General features: G+C 46.8%; 1 protein-coding gene across 9 annotated transcripts in view; it reads left to right on the top strand.

Annotated features, from left to right (window-relative positions):
- RUSC2 (RUN and SH3 domain containing 2) overlaps window positions 1-16,448 on the top strand; it is a 58,082-nt gene that overhangs the window by 2,891 nt on the left and 38,743 nt on the right. For 4 of the 9 annotated variants that reach the window (XM_014256964.2, XM_088054037.1, XM_088054038.1 and 1 more), the window contains exon 1: window positions 3,829-4,140. The exons of 2 other annotated variants lie outside the window; for them this stretch is intronic. The gene's annotated coding sequence lies outside the window, so the exon portion shown is untranslated. Of the gene's footprint in view, window positions 1-3,828; window positions 4,141-4,168; window positions 4,320-5,357; window positions 5,622-16,448 lie in introns of those variants that run through there. 3 more of the 9 variants (XM_088054035.1, XM_014256968.2, XM_014256969.2) reach the window with 3 other exon arrangements.

The raw sequence follows: 16,448 nt of genomic DNA, 5'->3' as shown, positions 1-16,448 counted from the left end.
CTCAGGAAGTCAGTAGCTGCCCTGGATTTTAAACTGAAGGCTTTTGTGTCATCAAGTGCTAACCTCCATCAGCCCTGTGGGCATCCAGGCCATTCATTCCATGTAGAGTATAGGTCTGTATTTAGAAAACTAATTTGTACTCTCATGTTGAAAAATTGCAGTCTGAAAGTCTCCTAGTTAGTGTGCTTAGTAGAAGCTGCTGGGCAAGGTTCCAGTCTGGTGACCTTTTGCTGGCAGCAGTGGGTTTGCATCCTTTGGTCTTAGACAGCAACACCTACAGCAGCTGCTTCAGAGGCTTCCTTACCTCCTGGCAGTCGTCCCTCAGAAACCTTCAGGCTGTGGATAAGGCTTCATAGAATTTTCAGAAGGTGCAAGCCTGGTTTATGGCTGTGCAGTAGTCTCTCTGCAGTTCTGCTTCTGGTTCAGTTTTTGCTGTGGCAGCAGATGCTGTCTGACACATTTTCCTGCACAGGATGCCTGGTATTCTGCATTTTCTTTTCCTCAGTGGCTTGGTTGTGTTGCCTTCTGGATGGATCAATGCATCTGTTGACAGGGAAGTGTTTGATGGACTTTGTGTAGGAATAATCTGTATTTCTTTTTTTAACGTGAGCTGAAGAATGTAATGTCCCAAACCATGATATTGCATAAGGCTTATGGTTTATTAAAACCTCACTTCTGTCTCCCTTCTGGGATTGTGAGCAGTATTTTGTACAAAACAGATGAGGGATAGATGAAGTTCTCCTTCACCCTTTTCTACTCCATCCCTGGGCTTTGAGCTCTGGGAATAAATTAAATTAAGATACTGTATGTAGTTGTAGCTGCCTGATGCTCCTTCCTGTGGTAACCTGTGCTGCAGCTCAGCCAGGCATCAGAACCTGCTGGTTTGCCAGCCCAACTTGGAGTGCTTCAGGTTAAACTTGGTTGTGAGGAGTTTTTCTGCTTGGAGTGTTCCTCCCAGATGTAAAGGGAGGCTGGCTACCCCCAGTTATTTTTCGCCTTATGTAATCTATCTTCCACTGAATACTTAATTCCCAGTTCTTCACCAAAGGCCTGGACTCATAGCAGGGTATTTTCTGAGGTTTGCTGGCTCTAGGTCTCTGTTCTTCTGATTCTGGATCATGGAGCTTGATTGAGGTAATTATCTAGCATTCCTGGTCACTGTGCTTGGAGCACTGTCAAATGCTGCGCAGGGCATCAAAGCTCTGGTACCTGCAGTGCCTGGTCCTGCAGGGATCCCTGCACAGCACACCTCGCTCTGGTTTGGAAGACATAAAGAAGACTATAATTTTCTAGTGATTCTAAGTCAGGGTGGTTGGTTTGAAAACTTCTTGAGGAATTACAGGAGCATCTTGCAGAACAATTAGCATGACAAAACAGCAAATGGGAGATCATGCTGATAAATGCCACATGTAATGGTATTCTGTAGACAGCTTCTCACTGCCCACAAAGCTGTTTGTGGTCACTGAGGATTGTTATCTGAGCACATTAGCTAAATGTTCAGCTGTAGCCAAAAACCACTGGAAACAAAATTTGCTGGTATATATTCTTGAATATATATACAAGCTGTGCCTGCATCTTGCGTATCACATACCAGCTGGTCACCCTCTCTCAGAAAGAGTAATGTAGACCTGGAAATTATATAGAAAAGTGGAATTGGGATGATTAAGGGACTGGGATAGCTTCTGTAAGGAAGAGAGATTAAAGAAGCAAAAGTAGATGATACTGGGAAAGAGCAATCATCTGTAATATAGTGTTCAGCAGGGAGAAGTTAAGACTGACCTTAATAAACTTTGCTATTTCTCACAGTGCAGAGGAAGCACATCCAGTAAAATAATTTATTAGACAGGAGGCCGAGGAAGTACTTTTTCAACGCAGATGATTTGTAGAACATGTAGAACATGTTGCTACGAGATGGCATGAAGACTGAAAATACACACAGATTCCAAAAGGAACCAGACACCTAAATGGCAGAGATGTGTCTGTGAAACGTGATGGTCAGTGTGTGACCTCCAGCTCTAGGAGTTCCTGATTGTTGCAGGCTGGAAGAATGTGTCCTTAGGGGAGATCACTCTGATTGCACTCAGTGAAATCACTCTGTAATGTTTATGTGCCAGTGCCACGTTACCAGAGATAGGGCACTAAACCAGAAGAATTCGTGGTGAACCCACTGAGGTGATTCTGGTTACCAGAGTGTGTGGGAACAGTGGGGTAAAAATGAACCTATTTGGTTTCGAGCACTTCTGCTCTCACAACTCTACTGCAAGAGTCATACACAACTCACCACAGATTTTCTTACCACTTTTATTGGCAAATCTGGACGGACTTTTGTCACACTGTATTAGGAACAGCAAAGTGACAACACAGACTCTCTAGCCTTAGTTGCAAAAGAGAGCAAGTTTTATTCTTTCAGATCTTCTTTTATAGACAATTCTGAGCAGGTCCAAAAAGGTAAAACTCTCATTTGCCGTCAAACCAACACATCACCATCATTGGACAGTTAGGAACGACACCCCTTGACTGTTTCTTGCAAGAAAACAACAAGGAGACAAACAACACCTGCAAAGGTTGATTTCCTTCTCTAAGGACTGTTTGGATTTCCCCTTATGATCTCTCAGGCCATACTTAGACTTTCAGGAGAAGAGGACTGATGCAGGCATGTCCCATGGGCTGGCTCAGTGTACCAGGCACTGCTGTGGTTGTTGCAAGGGTGTGCCAGCCCAGTGAGCACTGCCCTGCCAGGCAGGTGACATGCTTGGCATTAGCTGTCCAGTCTTTTCTTTTCTCCCTCTTGGCTTATGATTAAGATGGAACAAAGTCTGGATCCTTAGAGCCTCTTATTCATGTAACTGTGGGTGGTGTTGTTATCCATCCAAATGTCTTGTCCTACGGAAAGGGGAAAGAACATGCTATTGCAAATTCTATTGTGAATTCCTTTATCCTTTCCAAGTCTTGTGTTGCAATTTCCTTCACAGTCTAAATAGCAAAATGTCTCCAGTCTCCCTCCATAGAGAACCGTAAAAGTTTGGAACTACAAAGCCTTGAAAAGTCTATTTGCTGATAACGAAGTACTCATTTTAGAAGCATTAACAGAAGCCACAGTTTCTTGCTGCTCATCCTATTGAAAATTTACCAAATCAATGGTTCTGGCATTGTGATTTTCTGTTCATTTGTTTTTGGTTTTGTGGTTTTGTGTTTTGTTTTGTGGTTTTGTTTTTTGGGGGTTTTTGCAGATTTTTTAAAATTTCTTTTTATTTGTTTTTTGGGGTGGGGTTTGAGTATTTTTTGTGGAAGCTGGCTGAGGCTGTAGCAAAAGCAAAAGAGCAGTAAATGGGCATATTATTTTTTGTCTGTCATTCAGTTTGCTGTGAGGGGATTCTTCACTGGTTAAGCCTGATCATCGTATCACAGTGAGATTTTGGGAACGCTGGACTCAGAATCCAGTCATAATTTTACTTTTGCCTTGTTCCTTGAACTCATAAACATTAGAATGCTTGTGCCTCTTTCAGTGGGATGGATAAAGTGTTTTAAAGACAATTCTCTGCTCCCTACAGAGAAGAAAAAAAGTCTCCTGGCAGCCTCAAGCTGTTTTTAAATGAGACAAATGCCCATGGTGCCTGTCTGCCAGAGCCCCCAGCCCCTACACCGAGTCCCTTTTTAGCCACTTCTCCATGCAGCTATATCTGGCTCCAGTTCTTTGCTCGGGGAACGTGACCTCATCGTTGTTTTGGTATTTCCAGTGATTCAGCCTGGTCCCGGGCAGGGAGGAGTCATTCCTGGTGCAGGCTGACAGGGTGTTTGTGCGTTTCTGGAATTCCAGAGCAGCACAGTTTCAGCCCTTCCGCTGCTTTGACAGTTCGGCTGAGGCTGGGCTGGTGCACAGCATTCCTGCCTGGCAAATGGCCTGGGCACAGCTGGTAGAGGGATTGATGCTCCTGCTTTTGGGGGTAATGGGGATCCCTGTCTTTGCAGGGTACCTGCTGTGGTGAGGGTGAAGGAAGCTGCAAGCTGTAGCTTGTTTGTAGAGGGAAGCCACAAGGGATCTCTGCTGTATGGGTGGGAAGAGAGTCCCACAGAATGCCCATTCCTGTTTACAGGCTGCCAGCATTCCATGACAAAGTTTTCAACATCCACAGCAGCTTGGTAAGTGTTACTGTCCTTGTTTTTCAGGGGGGGAAACTGAGGCACCGAGCAGGGAAGTGGTCTTCTTGAGGTTTTACCCTGCTGAGCTGGAGGTCCCCCACATCCTTACAGACCATGGTTTCTTGAGAGCTACAGGAACTCCTTGTACTTCCACTGCCAGTTTCACATAGAGGTCACTGGTATGAGCTATATGCCTGCCTGCTGTGCTGTGAAATGTCCTGAAAGAGCTCCTTCCCAGCCTCTCCCTGAGATGTCCCAAGGCTTGTTTAATGGGCAGTGGTTGAAACCTGCAAACCTCTCTTCTGCTGTTGGTTCTAGTTGAATGCAGTGGAGGAAAAAACCCTAAACCCTTTGATGCCTTGCTTCTTAACCATGAGATGAGCTCAGTTGGTTAGAGCATGATACTAATAATACCAGGGTTGTGGATTTGATCCCTGAATGGGACATTCACTTAAGGGTTGGACTTGATGGTCCTTCTGTGTCGCTTCCAATTCAGAATAGCCTGTGATGCCAACCTAGTCCCTATCCTCCATGTTCTGTATTTGCTGTAAATCCAGCTGCAGTACAGCTTGTAAATTACCCTGAGATGGCAGAGAAAGAAAAAAATCCTGGCAGGAGATACCAAAGGCGTTGAACTGGGAAGAGGGGATAAGTCTAAAAGCTGTGGAGACCTGGAGCCTGGGGAGAGGACAGTAGGAGTGGGTCTGAGCAGGTGAATGCTCCCCTTTCTCCCTGGCGTGGTGGGCTGCTGTGGCACTCTGCAGTAGAGAAAGTGTGGGGCTGGGGATGTCCCAGCTGGGGTGCAGGATGGGAAGTTGGATCGGTTTGCATTACTGCTAGCACGTACTGCATGTGGAGCTGAGGATCTGATGGAGAATGTGGAATTGGTGGGGTCTCCCCTCGCTAGTGGTCACTTCACCCCATGGCTTCCCCTGGCAGCGGCCGCCCTCCCGGCCTCTGTCCGAGCCGCAGGCAGCGGTCCCATCCCGCACAGCCCTGCCACGCTGTCCCCGCTTTCTGAGCCTGCTGTAAATGGCTCTCTGTAACTCGAGCTGCATTTCTGCCATAGCCCTCTCCTGTGCGCATCTGTATTTACACTGGGGCTTTCATTAGCAATCTGGCCCTCGCTCCTCTCTCCTGCCCACACGCTCCCCGAGTGAGACCCTGGCACCGCTGTGCCTGACGCGGGGCAGGTGGCTGGCAGCAGGAGGAATTCTCAGCCAGCTCCGGTCTGGAAGAAGTGCCGTGTCATCTTGCCTGTTGCCCGCCATCCTGCATCAACAGGGGAGCAGCCGGCGGAGACTCCCCGCATCCCGGCTCGCTGATCCCTGAGCCGGCACGGGGACAAGCTGGTTTTGCTTTGGATTATCGCTGGCTCTGCATGCTGTGTTCGTCCTGTGGCTCTCATTCCAGCGCTGCTGCACTCGGCTTCCAGCTGCGGTGAGCTGAGCCCACGTCCTGGGGTGGTTGTATCTGGCAAGGTAGGAGCTGATCCCTCCTGTTTGTTCTGCTAAAATTAATGTGACCAGTCCTGCCCCTGCCTTTACAGCATGTGTCAATTAGTGGGTTTATTTTGCATTGTTCTGTAGCTCTGACAGGCAGCCAGTGTGCTGCTCAGGCTGTAGCCTCTCTTGCAAGGAAAGAAGATGTGTGTATGCATTTCAGTTGTACATACATACATACTGGAAAAATCAAGCTTTGTGTCCTTTTCTGCTTCAAGACGGAGTCTTCTCTTCTCTGTCTTGTCTGTTCTCATGCAGCATCCTGTGCATGTTCTTCAGGTCATGTCACCTGCTTCTCCAGGAGATGTGAGAGTTGAGAGCAGCCTGATGTGTCTTGGGAGAAAGGGGGAGGGAGGTGAAACTCACTGAAGATGAAAATCAAGGAAGTTCAATAGGCTTGGAAATGGTTTTAAAGAAGTTATTTTTAACCCAGAAAATCAGACAAGGAAAGAGCCTCTTTTCCTTGCATAGTCTCAAAAGGGTGATTTGCTTTTGATTTTTATTTATTTTTTTCTTTTAGTGCTTTAGAGCACACTGTTTTGATATGGAAAGGCCTGAGGTTGCTGCTGTCCCTAGGGATAAAGGACAGTCAGTCTTGTTAGTCTGGTGCCTCCTTTCCAGTGAACCTTGCTGACATTAGTGCTTCACCTGCCCCCACCACTGCACACCTTTGCTGCTGCCACATCGGGAAAATAGGTGATGACCAAGAAACCCAATCCCTGCTGGATTTCCCTGCAGGAGCCAAGGAGAGATAAAATAGGAAGGCGTCAGCATTTTCTGTGTTTAGGCACGACTGTTCCCTTTTTAGTCCACAGCAGCTGGGATGTGCACTCAGCCATCCATCTTCCCTGAGCCTAATGTACCTGGGCTTCCCTCCTATATGGATCAGAGTCTGTCTCCTCAGCAGGACAGACAGGGATACCAGGCCTCCTGCAGGTGATGGCTCACTTCTGAGGCCTACCCCAAAGAGCAAACCACGTTCTAGGGCCCTGCTGTATCCCTGTGAAGAGGATAAAGGGGTGCTCAAGCTTTCCTCAGCATATCCTGCGGTGCTGCCAGTGGGTGTATAAATAGTGCCCACAGTGTACTATTTTGGTGACAAGCTCTTCCCAGGATTCATCCAAAGAGTTATGTGAGCAAGTGTTAAAAATAACACCAAGCCCTGCCCAAGGGCTGGCGTCATTTCAGCCAAAGTATTGGGAATCTTCCATAGAAAGCAGTGTTGGACCCTTGGTGGGGGGCAGCAGGAGGGAGTCCAGAACAGCTTCCCGTATTTTCCTCCTTTTGCTGTCCTGCTGACTACAGACTGTGACCCTCAGCTTCAGCAGATGTGCTGGTCACCAAGAAGGTGTGAGACTTTCACTTCTAATTAAGTTATTTGCCACTGGGCTTTCCCTGTGCATTTTGAGTATTATTGCTGGGTCTAATGAAAGGTACAGGAAATTTAATCTAGCTTTAATCTAGCCTGCTGTCAGGTCCCCGCTGGTGGCCGGAGCTTACTGCCTCATTAGAAAGTCTAGGGCTGTAGAATGGGATATGGAGGCATTCTGGTACTGAGTTAGGTTTATCCTGAAGACTGGTAGCTGGAGATTAGTTTAACTCTGGAAAGGATATTAAATCAATGTGTTGAATTATGGCTGTAGCTCTGGACATTCTTGGCATCCGTATAAACACAAACGTTATCCCAAAATTCTGCCCTTTTCATGGTGTAGTTCGTGTGTGTAACTGAGAGCTGGACCACACAGCAGAGGTATCTGGGGAGCCACACTCCTTGAGCTGTGCAGCCAGTGCAGGATGCAGCATCCCACTGTGAAGCTGGAGCTGTGGTTCGCTCCCCTCAGGCTGGGTTTTGCTTGTTGTTGGTCGGGTTCTATGCTGGTTATGCAATTCAGCTACTGTCATGCTGCAGCAGCATCATGCTGTGTGCTGGAAAGCAGGAGACCTCACTGGAAGGCAGCAAACCTCACTTAGGCCTTGTGCTCGGTGTGTGAAGCCCAGAGCTCACAAAAAGGCTTTTTGAGGGGTTCATGCTCAAAGAAGCCCTGTCTGAAGAAAGAGTTAATGAATCTTGCAGGTGGATGATGTGGCTCCACTCTGGCCTGGTTTCATATGAGACGCAGAAGCCCCTGTGGGAGTAGAGCACCCACTGCTTAATTACACAGCTTAATATGCAAATCCTCAAGAGAAGATAATCCTCAGGAGAAGAGAAAGAGGTGAGATGTCCTCTGGATGCAAACACAGGAGCAAAAGTCAGGCTCGCCTGTTTGCTGTGAGTTGACAGCAGTGGTATCACAGGCAGAGATGCATCTCTTTCAGATGCTGGAATTCAGGATGACAGCACTAATCCCCCTTTATAGCTCCTTGCCCCCCATGTTTGCATCCCCAGATACATCAGTTCCAGTTTCTGGCTTTGTCGAGAAAGGGCTGGACAGTTACAGCTGGCCTTGATGATCTCAGAGATCTTTTCCAGCCTGAATCATTCTGTGGTTCTGTAGTCTTTCAGCAATTTCAGAAGGCTGTATTTATTTTAAGCTGAAAGAGAAGGTTGCTGTGAAAGCAGCAAGCATGCGAAAATTGCTAAAGAGGTTACAAGTGCTTTTATTCTTCACCTCTGATATGGGATTGCTAATTCTGGCAGATGTTCCCAGGGATGGGGAGCAGGTCCTGTTTGAACATCATGACCAAGCGTTTTCCCTGTCTTTTGCATTGAGAGCAAGTGAGGGAGCAGAGCAGATGCTTGGCTTCTGGCTTGGACTATTGTATCTCCAGTGCTCCACCGTTCTTGCCCTCTTGCCTTTTGGCTGGTCTTCTTTTTTCCAGGCTGTGTGTTGAGAGCCACAGGCTGGGTGTGTGCACAGGATGGAGTGCTTTCTTAAGTGTGCATTGAAAGCACAGACTTCAGAATTGTCCGGACATGGAAGTACGTCATGGGGATGAAAAGCATGTTTCTGTTGTGCTCTGGGCAATCAGTCCTTCATCAGGGGCTTCCTGCTCCTCAGTTATTCTGTTCCTTCCTGCTGCTCTCTCATGTCCAGCCACCAAAGAGCTCTCTGAGTCACCACGGTGGCTGCTTATTATTAGGCCTCAGCCAAGGCTCGGTGTATCATCATACATTACAGAGCTCCTGAGGGCTCTTTTAGGGCTTTTTCCACCCTGGCATGCTCTTGTTCCTCTGAATGGAATGTGTCTGGAGTGCGTAGGGACATCTTGTTTGTTGTCCTCAAGCACCTCTTTGCTGGACATTTCTTGATAGTTTTCTAATAGTTCTTCTATCTAGAATAGCCTTCTAGACTATTCTCTGGTAGTCTCTGTGGTGCCAGAGCCACACACCAGGGATTCCAGGAGTTCCTGAAGTGCCAAAATGTCTCCATGGGGATCGTGTAGAGAGGTCTGCCTCAGCTCTTTCCTCTGCCTCACAGGAGGCTGAGCCCTATTTCAGTCTGCCCAACACAATCCAAGCCTGGCACATTTGTCAGCCATCTCCTGTGACCTGCTTTGCCTTTGTGGCCTGCCTCACCACTGCTGCCTGGGCTTTGCCTCTGCCAGCTTTTATTTTCTATTCTAAAGAACAGGACAGGATTTCCTCCCACACACAGATCCCCTTTATCCCTATAGCATCTCCTTCACTGGGTTGTCTTTTCTCCAATCTGAGCAAAATCGTTGCCACAGCCAACAAATTTCCCATTTCTGGCTCTGTGTGCCTGTGCACATGGGATATGCATGCCATGCATTTGGGATGGCTGCCTGTTGTTTGAACATGACTTTTGGAGGAGGCAGACCTTGCACAACTTGCACAGCAGCTGGGAGCTGCGAGTTAAGACTCTCTGTGTTAATTAAATGTACACCGATAAGCACATACAGCCACAAGGTTGCTTAATCATGGGCTGACCTGACATGGAGACCTTGAATACAGCTGACTGATGATCCATGACAGCTTGCCCTGGTAGATGGGAAGATGGTAATAATAACCAGAGAGAAATTTAGAAGGGTTCTCAGCTTTGACCAAGGATTGTCTCCAACAAGACTGAATTCTTGAGGAAAAGGTCTCTTCACTGTGGTGGATGAAAGGGGATTAATTCACTGGCTGAAAGCTCACAGAAAGCATATTCTGCTTAGTGAAAAGATACATCTGGAGTATGTTTTTAACAGCCAGGTGGATTAGCAGCCAGATCAGCTGGCACAGGATGCTTTTCTACTCTCAGCTGTACCTGTGCATTTGCTGTGTCTTTCCAGGAGCATGTTTGTGTTTCTCCAGGTATTCTTCCTCACAGAATAAATTGCTCTCAGCTTTTAATCCTGCATTAGAGGCTTCCTGTTTCTCTGAGTCAAACAGATGTCACACAACAATAAGACCTCCAAAAGCCATGTAATGATCATGTCTCCCTGAGCAGGCACAGTGGACTTGGGCTATGCCATTCTGTGGGTTTCTTTATTTAATCTCTGGAAGCTCCCACTGATCATGACATTACCTTCTGCATCCTTCACTTTAGCAATCCAATCCCTTCCTTCTTTTGACATTTCCTGATGCTGTGAGTTGACCACGATTGTGACATGGGCATTTGTTTTGCAGTAAAGTTGGAAAAATATATTGTTTCCAATTTTTAACTGTAAGGGCCTGTGAAGATTAACAGGGGTGCATGCCTCTAAATAAGTAAAGCAAAGAGCTTCTGAGATATACAAGACCATGGAAAATTTTAAGAAAACAAATTTACCTCATCACTGCTCTGCTTTTTTTTGTGGAATAGCGAATGGTTAGTTTTATCTGTTATACCTGATGTCTAAACTCAACTCTCCTGTGTGCCCCTCAGGGATCCTCTTGTTGAGGATGTGAAGAGCAGCTTGTCCACTTACTCTTGGCAGCAGCCTTTTATACATTTTGGAACTGCTTTAATGTACCCCCCGGTTTTCCCCTGAGAACTGACCCACTTGCTTTGCAGTTTACTCCTTTCTGTCCTTTTTTCCGTGTTGTCTTCAAGCTCTCAGCATTTTGTCCATTTAGGATATGTCCATGTGCCAGTGTGGGCAGAGGGGAAGGATGACTTCAAGTCTTGCACATGCAAGACATGCCTATTCATAGCCCTACATGTTGTTTTCCTGCTTCAAAGCAAAGTGCCACTATTGCTCAAGCTTTGCCTGTGATCTGCAGTTACCACAGATCCCTTCTGAATGAGCAGGTCATGCACAGTGATTAAGGGTGGGGATGTGCAGTTCGTGCTGTGTGGGGTGTTATGGTAATGGCTATAATTTATGTCAATTTTCTGTTCATGTATAGGCCTTATCCCTTCACCTAACAGTACTGTAGACAGCGCAGGTGAAGAGTAAGAGACAACTGCTCCGTCTGAGAGCCAGCAGGGTAATGTACAAGTGGTGGACAGGGTCTTGAGAAGTTTCCAGTGGTCCTGTTCCCTCTCCCCTCTGCAGCTTTTCTGCCGGGATGTGGGTGCTCAGGAGCCCAGGAAGTCCCTTGTGTAGCTCTGGAGCCCTGTGCCTGCCAATATTGTGCTGTTCTGTTGCTGCTGATAGGTGGGGATGGAGTGAATCTTCAAGTGTCTTTTAATCACAGAGTGCTTTGCAACTGCCAAGATACTGCTCTATTTGCCACTAAAACATAGCCAGCTGGAGCAGGTAACAGTGCAGAGCAGCACTCTGTGTCCAGTTTGGGTGGTGACTGGAGAAACTTAGAGGGAAAATCAGCATGAGCAACCATAACTGATATCACGTGTCTCTAATAAATCAGCCAGTGGTTATGTACTGCCTGCACTTCGTTGCAAAGTGGAGTGGGAATGTTTGAGAGCTGGCAGGTCTGTTGGGAACTTTCTGTTCTTTGTGGCAAGTTCACAGATGTCTCTATTTGACTTTTGCTGTTGCTCAGAACAGGGATGGCAGGGAAGGACTTCGGCACATGCAGAGTGATGTTAATGTGGGTTTTCTGTGTGAATCACGGGATTGTAGAATGGTTTGGGTTGGAAGGGGCCTTACAAAGATCATTTAGTTCCAAACTCCTTGCCCTGGGCAGGGAAATCCAGAACAGTTTTCATACTTACAGTTGCCTTGGAAAACTGAAATGTTTATGACTCAGTCTTTGGGCAAGAGGGCAGGAGGATTTTCTTCCATTCTTGGACGTGGCCTCTTGTGCTTCCAACAGTGATGTTTTTTCTTCTCCTCTGCTTGCCCTTTCCCTGCTTCATCCCTTCCATTGCAGTTCCTGTGAGCTGAGCTTCGTGTGCAGTGCAGTCATCCTCACTTTGAGTCAACCCAGCCATGCCCCTGGAGTGGGAAGAGAATGTCACTTTGCTGCACATCATGGGAACCATAAGCAGTCACCGTCCTCGAGCAGTGCGTGCTGTGTACACAGTGAACCATTATTTCAGGGCTGCAGATTCAGCTCAGCCCTGCAGCTTTTCATCTGCTTAGTTGGGAGTACATAATTTTTATTTGAGGTCAGAATACAGCAGTGCTGTGGGTGCCAAGTTCACCATCCCCAGTGTATTATGTTATGTGGCAACTTAAGGCTTTCCTCATGGCAGCAGGGAACTATTAAGTTATTGTGAAACTAGTTATTTAGGTAAATGGTGCTTTAGGGGCAGCATTGATCTTGTTTTGAAAACTAATTTTAAGAGGACTGAAGCTAGTAACACCTTAATATCCACTTTACCATGGCAACTCAGTGATTGTTTGCCAGATTAAAAGGCTTTTTTTTTTTTTTTTTTTTTTTTTAAATACCCTTTTGGCTTCTTTTGCCAAGTATTTGACTGGTGAGAGTTTATATTCCCAGTCAGTGTAGCGTCAATACCTGAGTGAGTGCTTGAAGAAACAACTTTGCTCTCAGAGCTGAGCTCCTACTTAAAACACCCTGAAACCTCAGTCTAGATCAGTTATGTTCAGGCTTTGCTTTAATTCAAGATTTTCTGTGCAGCTTTATGACCCTGCAGATCTGATGATCAAAGCTGAGCCTTCAGACATGAGTCAGGAGCTGCTCTGCTGTTTGTGTTCTGATTTCTCTCTGCCTAGAAACATTCAGCTTTTTTTTTTTTTTTTGGTGCTCTTTCTTGGGCAGTACTAAGTATTAGAAGATGGGCACTAAGAGTTGGGTTGTAGGGTCATTTCTTCCTTTCACATAGAATTCCAAGTGATTCATATGGATGCTAACTATGAGCAAAGGCAGGCAGCACAGTGCCTGTGGAATAGCAGGCCGCATAACTTTCTCAGTCTCGCCTGAGAGAGTGGCCTGGGAAATCATGGGGAGGAATTAGAACAATCCTCAGAGACAGAAGACAGCCTTGCAGGTGCTGTTGGTCTGTTCCTTGTTTTCTTGCAATAGAAGGTCGAGGGGTGGTGAACCCCACTGACCGATGATGGTGATGGGTTAGTTCACTAACCAATAAGAGTTTTACTTTCCTGTACTTTCACCTATCAGTCTGTAAAAGAATATCTGAGGTAATAAACCTTGGAGGAACTCTCCTGTTCAACACACAAGAGAGTCTGTGTCGTTCTTCTCGCTGTTCCCAATAGAGCGACAGATTCACATTTCCTTACCCCAGCCTCCTTTGGGGTACAAATATCCTGGAATCCTGGGCTGGAAGGGACTGGAGACAGACAGCTGGTTGAGGGCAGGGTTTGGTTTTCCCACAGATGCCTCAGTAGTGTGGAGGTATGTGGAACTGAGCCCAGCCCTGTGCGGAGCCGTGCCAGCACTAGCCCTATCTGGGAGTTGTGACTTTTTATGGAGCTTGTGAGGGCCTCTGTTCCTGGGCAGTGAAGCATCAATTGCCAGCACTAGGAAGGATTTGACCTCAGTACTGGAAGTTTGGAATTCAGATGGCGATTGGGATGGAGGAACCACCTTGCACAGTATGGTTTTTTCTAGAAGTGGTTGCAGATGGTTAGCAAAGAGGGGGAGCGGGACACACAAGTATCCTATTCAGTCTGTTTCTCCCAGGACATTTGCTAGTATTTTTCTTTTTGTTAATAACCTGAAATGAGTCTCTCAAATGCTCGTCCTGTCTCCTGTTAATCCATGTGTAATTCTTCCATTCATAGTACCCTTTGAGAACTAAGAGGCAGCAAGCAGACTAGGGGAAGATAACAGGAATGCTGAAAGAGGAACTGCTGCTCTGAAGGGAAATTGTTAGTGGAGATCAGCCTCAAAATGGAAGCTGTTCAATACACGAAATAATGCTCTGTGCACCAGAAAGTAAGACTTCAATAGTGGTATTTCCTAAAGACACAAAGCTAAGGAAGCATCACCTGAGGCTGTTCAGTGTTATTCAGTAGGAAGAGCTGGGATTATTCCTTAAGGAACATTACAAATGGGAACTGGATAGTTCAGAATTGCATGGTTGTGTGCCTAAAAAAATGAGCAAAATATTCAGCTCTGTCTGGAAGCTCACTGGGGGAGAGTGACAGTGGGGGGAAAACTCAGGGGCTCAGAGTGGTGTACAGGATAACTGTGAGCATCTAAGTATGGCTATCATGTGCTAACATGACCCAGTGTCATCCAATGTGACACACTGGACAAAGCATCTCTAGCAGAGATGGGGAAATCTTAGCATATTAAGGCATGGGAGACCTTGCTTGGAAGACTGTGAGCATTTCCTGCCACTCTCTGAAGGCTGTGTGCAAACTGGGTCAGGTCCAGAGAAGGAATATGGGTATGATCAAAGAAATGAAAAGCCTATCTAATGTGAAGTGATTAGAGAACTCAAATGGTATAACTTTAAACACAGGCTGGATAAATGCTGACGTTAAAGCTCATTTTTGGAACATGAGTGAATAGGGGTGAGCTATGCATGGATAAAGATAAGCTGGAAATTCAAAGAATGTTCTTAAACATCAGAGGACTGAACTTGGGGAATTAATTCTGTTAGAAGACAGTTAGTAAGCAACAAGAAATGTCCAAGTTTTTTTAAAAAAACAGCAATAACATTCTCCTTTGAAGCCATTTCCTCATTTGGAGGTGTGGCTCCTGCCTTGGGTTGCTAGCCCTGAAGAAATCGGTACTGCTGCTGTGGGCAGTGGGCAGGGCTCACTGGGACACAGGGTCATCATGGTGGGCTGGTGAATTTGGATGTAGAAAATGTGTCTTTGACGTCAAAACCTCACAGACTCCCATGCCTCTGTCCTCAGTTCCCCTTGGAAAGCAGGCTCAGTGTGGATCGGTTAGTGATCCCCCCGGGAAATGTGTGAGCTAGGGGCAGGCATTTCCACTGTGCTAACATATGTTTTTATCAGTCTGCTTGGATTTTTGACCCCTCGTTCAAAAGCTCCTGTATCTGTTCCCACAGAGCAGAAAAGATGTCGAGCACATGTCAGTAATGATCAGCCTGTATTGATCTCTGTGTGTCAGAGAGATGACCTTGAAACACAGGACTTGAAGGAATGGGGAATTATTTTAGTTTTCCTTTATGATAATTTTTATGAAGTTTTATCATCTGCTTTCCTGTTGGCTCCTGTTTTCCAATTCCCCCTTGCTCTAGTTGAGCAGACCAATGCTCTGAGTTCAACTCTGACCAACATCTCTCTCTCTGGCATTTCCCAAACAGCCTGGATGGTGTTGGTGCTGGGTGGGGTTGCTGTGGGATTTAGATTTCTGACACAAACAATGGGTAGGCAGGGTAAGAAGAAACCGAGCTGCTTTCACCTTGCCCCTAAGTGGTCCAGCACATGGGGAAGAGTGAAGATGTCCCTGTGGCCATGCTACAAATGTGGCCAGAATGTGTATCCTAGGCATGTTCCTGCTGTTGCACCTGGAGATAGCCAGGCATAGATTTTCTGCTGTGAGGGAGAGCTTGCTGTTGCTTGTACCACCTTCTGTTTGCTTGAGAGGCATGGGCACACTGGAGGTAACGAGGGATTGGTCAAAATGCCCACCCTTTAGGAGGAGGTGGCAGACAGCTCCCTTTGCTGGGGTACAGCTGTGAGCTGGAGGCAGCAGCTGGGGCTGCCTGGCAGTTTTGAGGGTGGTCAGGTCGTGCTGCACACCTGATGGTGAGGGATGATTAAAGACCTGTCCTAGCATAGTGCTTGATGTGGGAGCTACAGCCCAGACAGCTGACTGGAACCTGGGGCTGAGCTGTTTCCAGTTCATGCATCACTGGAGCAGCTTTGCAGCAAATTGGTGGGAGGCTGGGTCAGCTGGTGGGTGATTTTACTGCACAATTGCGGCAAAAGTGGAATGGGTTCTTCTTGTACATGGGTGTGTGCTGACCTTAGCAGCCAATTCCTGCGTGGTATATGGAGAAGCCCAAGACCAAAATGTGTTGGGCTTTCTAACACCCAGTTGATCTATTTGTGACCTAGCTGTTGTCAGCAAGAACTCCAGGTACATGTGCAGCTCATGTCCAGTGTGAGTGCAGCACCTGTGGCTCTCCCAAAGTGGTAAGCTTTGCTGCTGCCCAGGACTGGGAGGAGGAGGTAACTCCTTACTGGAATTCACAAGTGGGAGATTCTGTTGTGCATTTGGTTCTGACAGCCCTGGAACAAGGGATAAGGAGGTGAGATGGCAAAAATCCTCCCCAACACCTGGGATGCTTGTGAATAGTGAGACTGACATAGCTTGATAAGGAAATTTCTCCTGCTGAGCTACCTACACCGCAGAGTGCTGGAGTCTCTGGGAAGCACCTATCCCTACCTGCCCAGGTGAACCAAGATGGGAACCCCTCTTACTGCAGGGGCAGGCATGTCTTGACACCTCCACCTCTCTCACCTTCCTTCTCCAAGGAATACAGTCACCAGCCTGCAGAATCCCTGCTCCCTCCTTGCATCAGACTGTGGAGACAGATATGCTCCCTTTCTTGTACTGACTCA

This window comes from Pseudopodoces humilis, chromosome 4 (genome assembly GCF_049639895.1).
Source record: "Pseudopodoces humilis isolate 2021_Gansu_Grassland_sample_001 chromosome 4, ASM4963989v1, whole genome shotgun sequence".
Lineage (NCBI taxonomy): Eukaryota > Metazoa > Chordata > Aves > Passeriformes > Paridae > Pseudopodoces > Pseudopodoces humilis.
The sequence above is the reverse complement of the archived record's forward strand: the minus strand, read 5'-3'. Positions and strand labels throughout refer to the sequence as shown.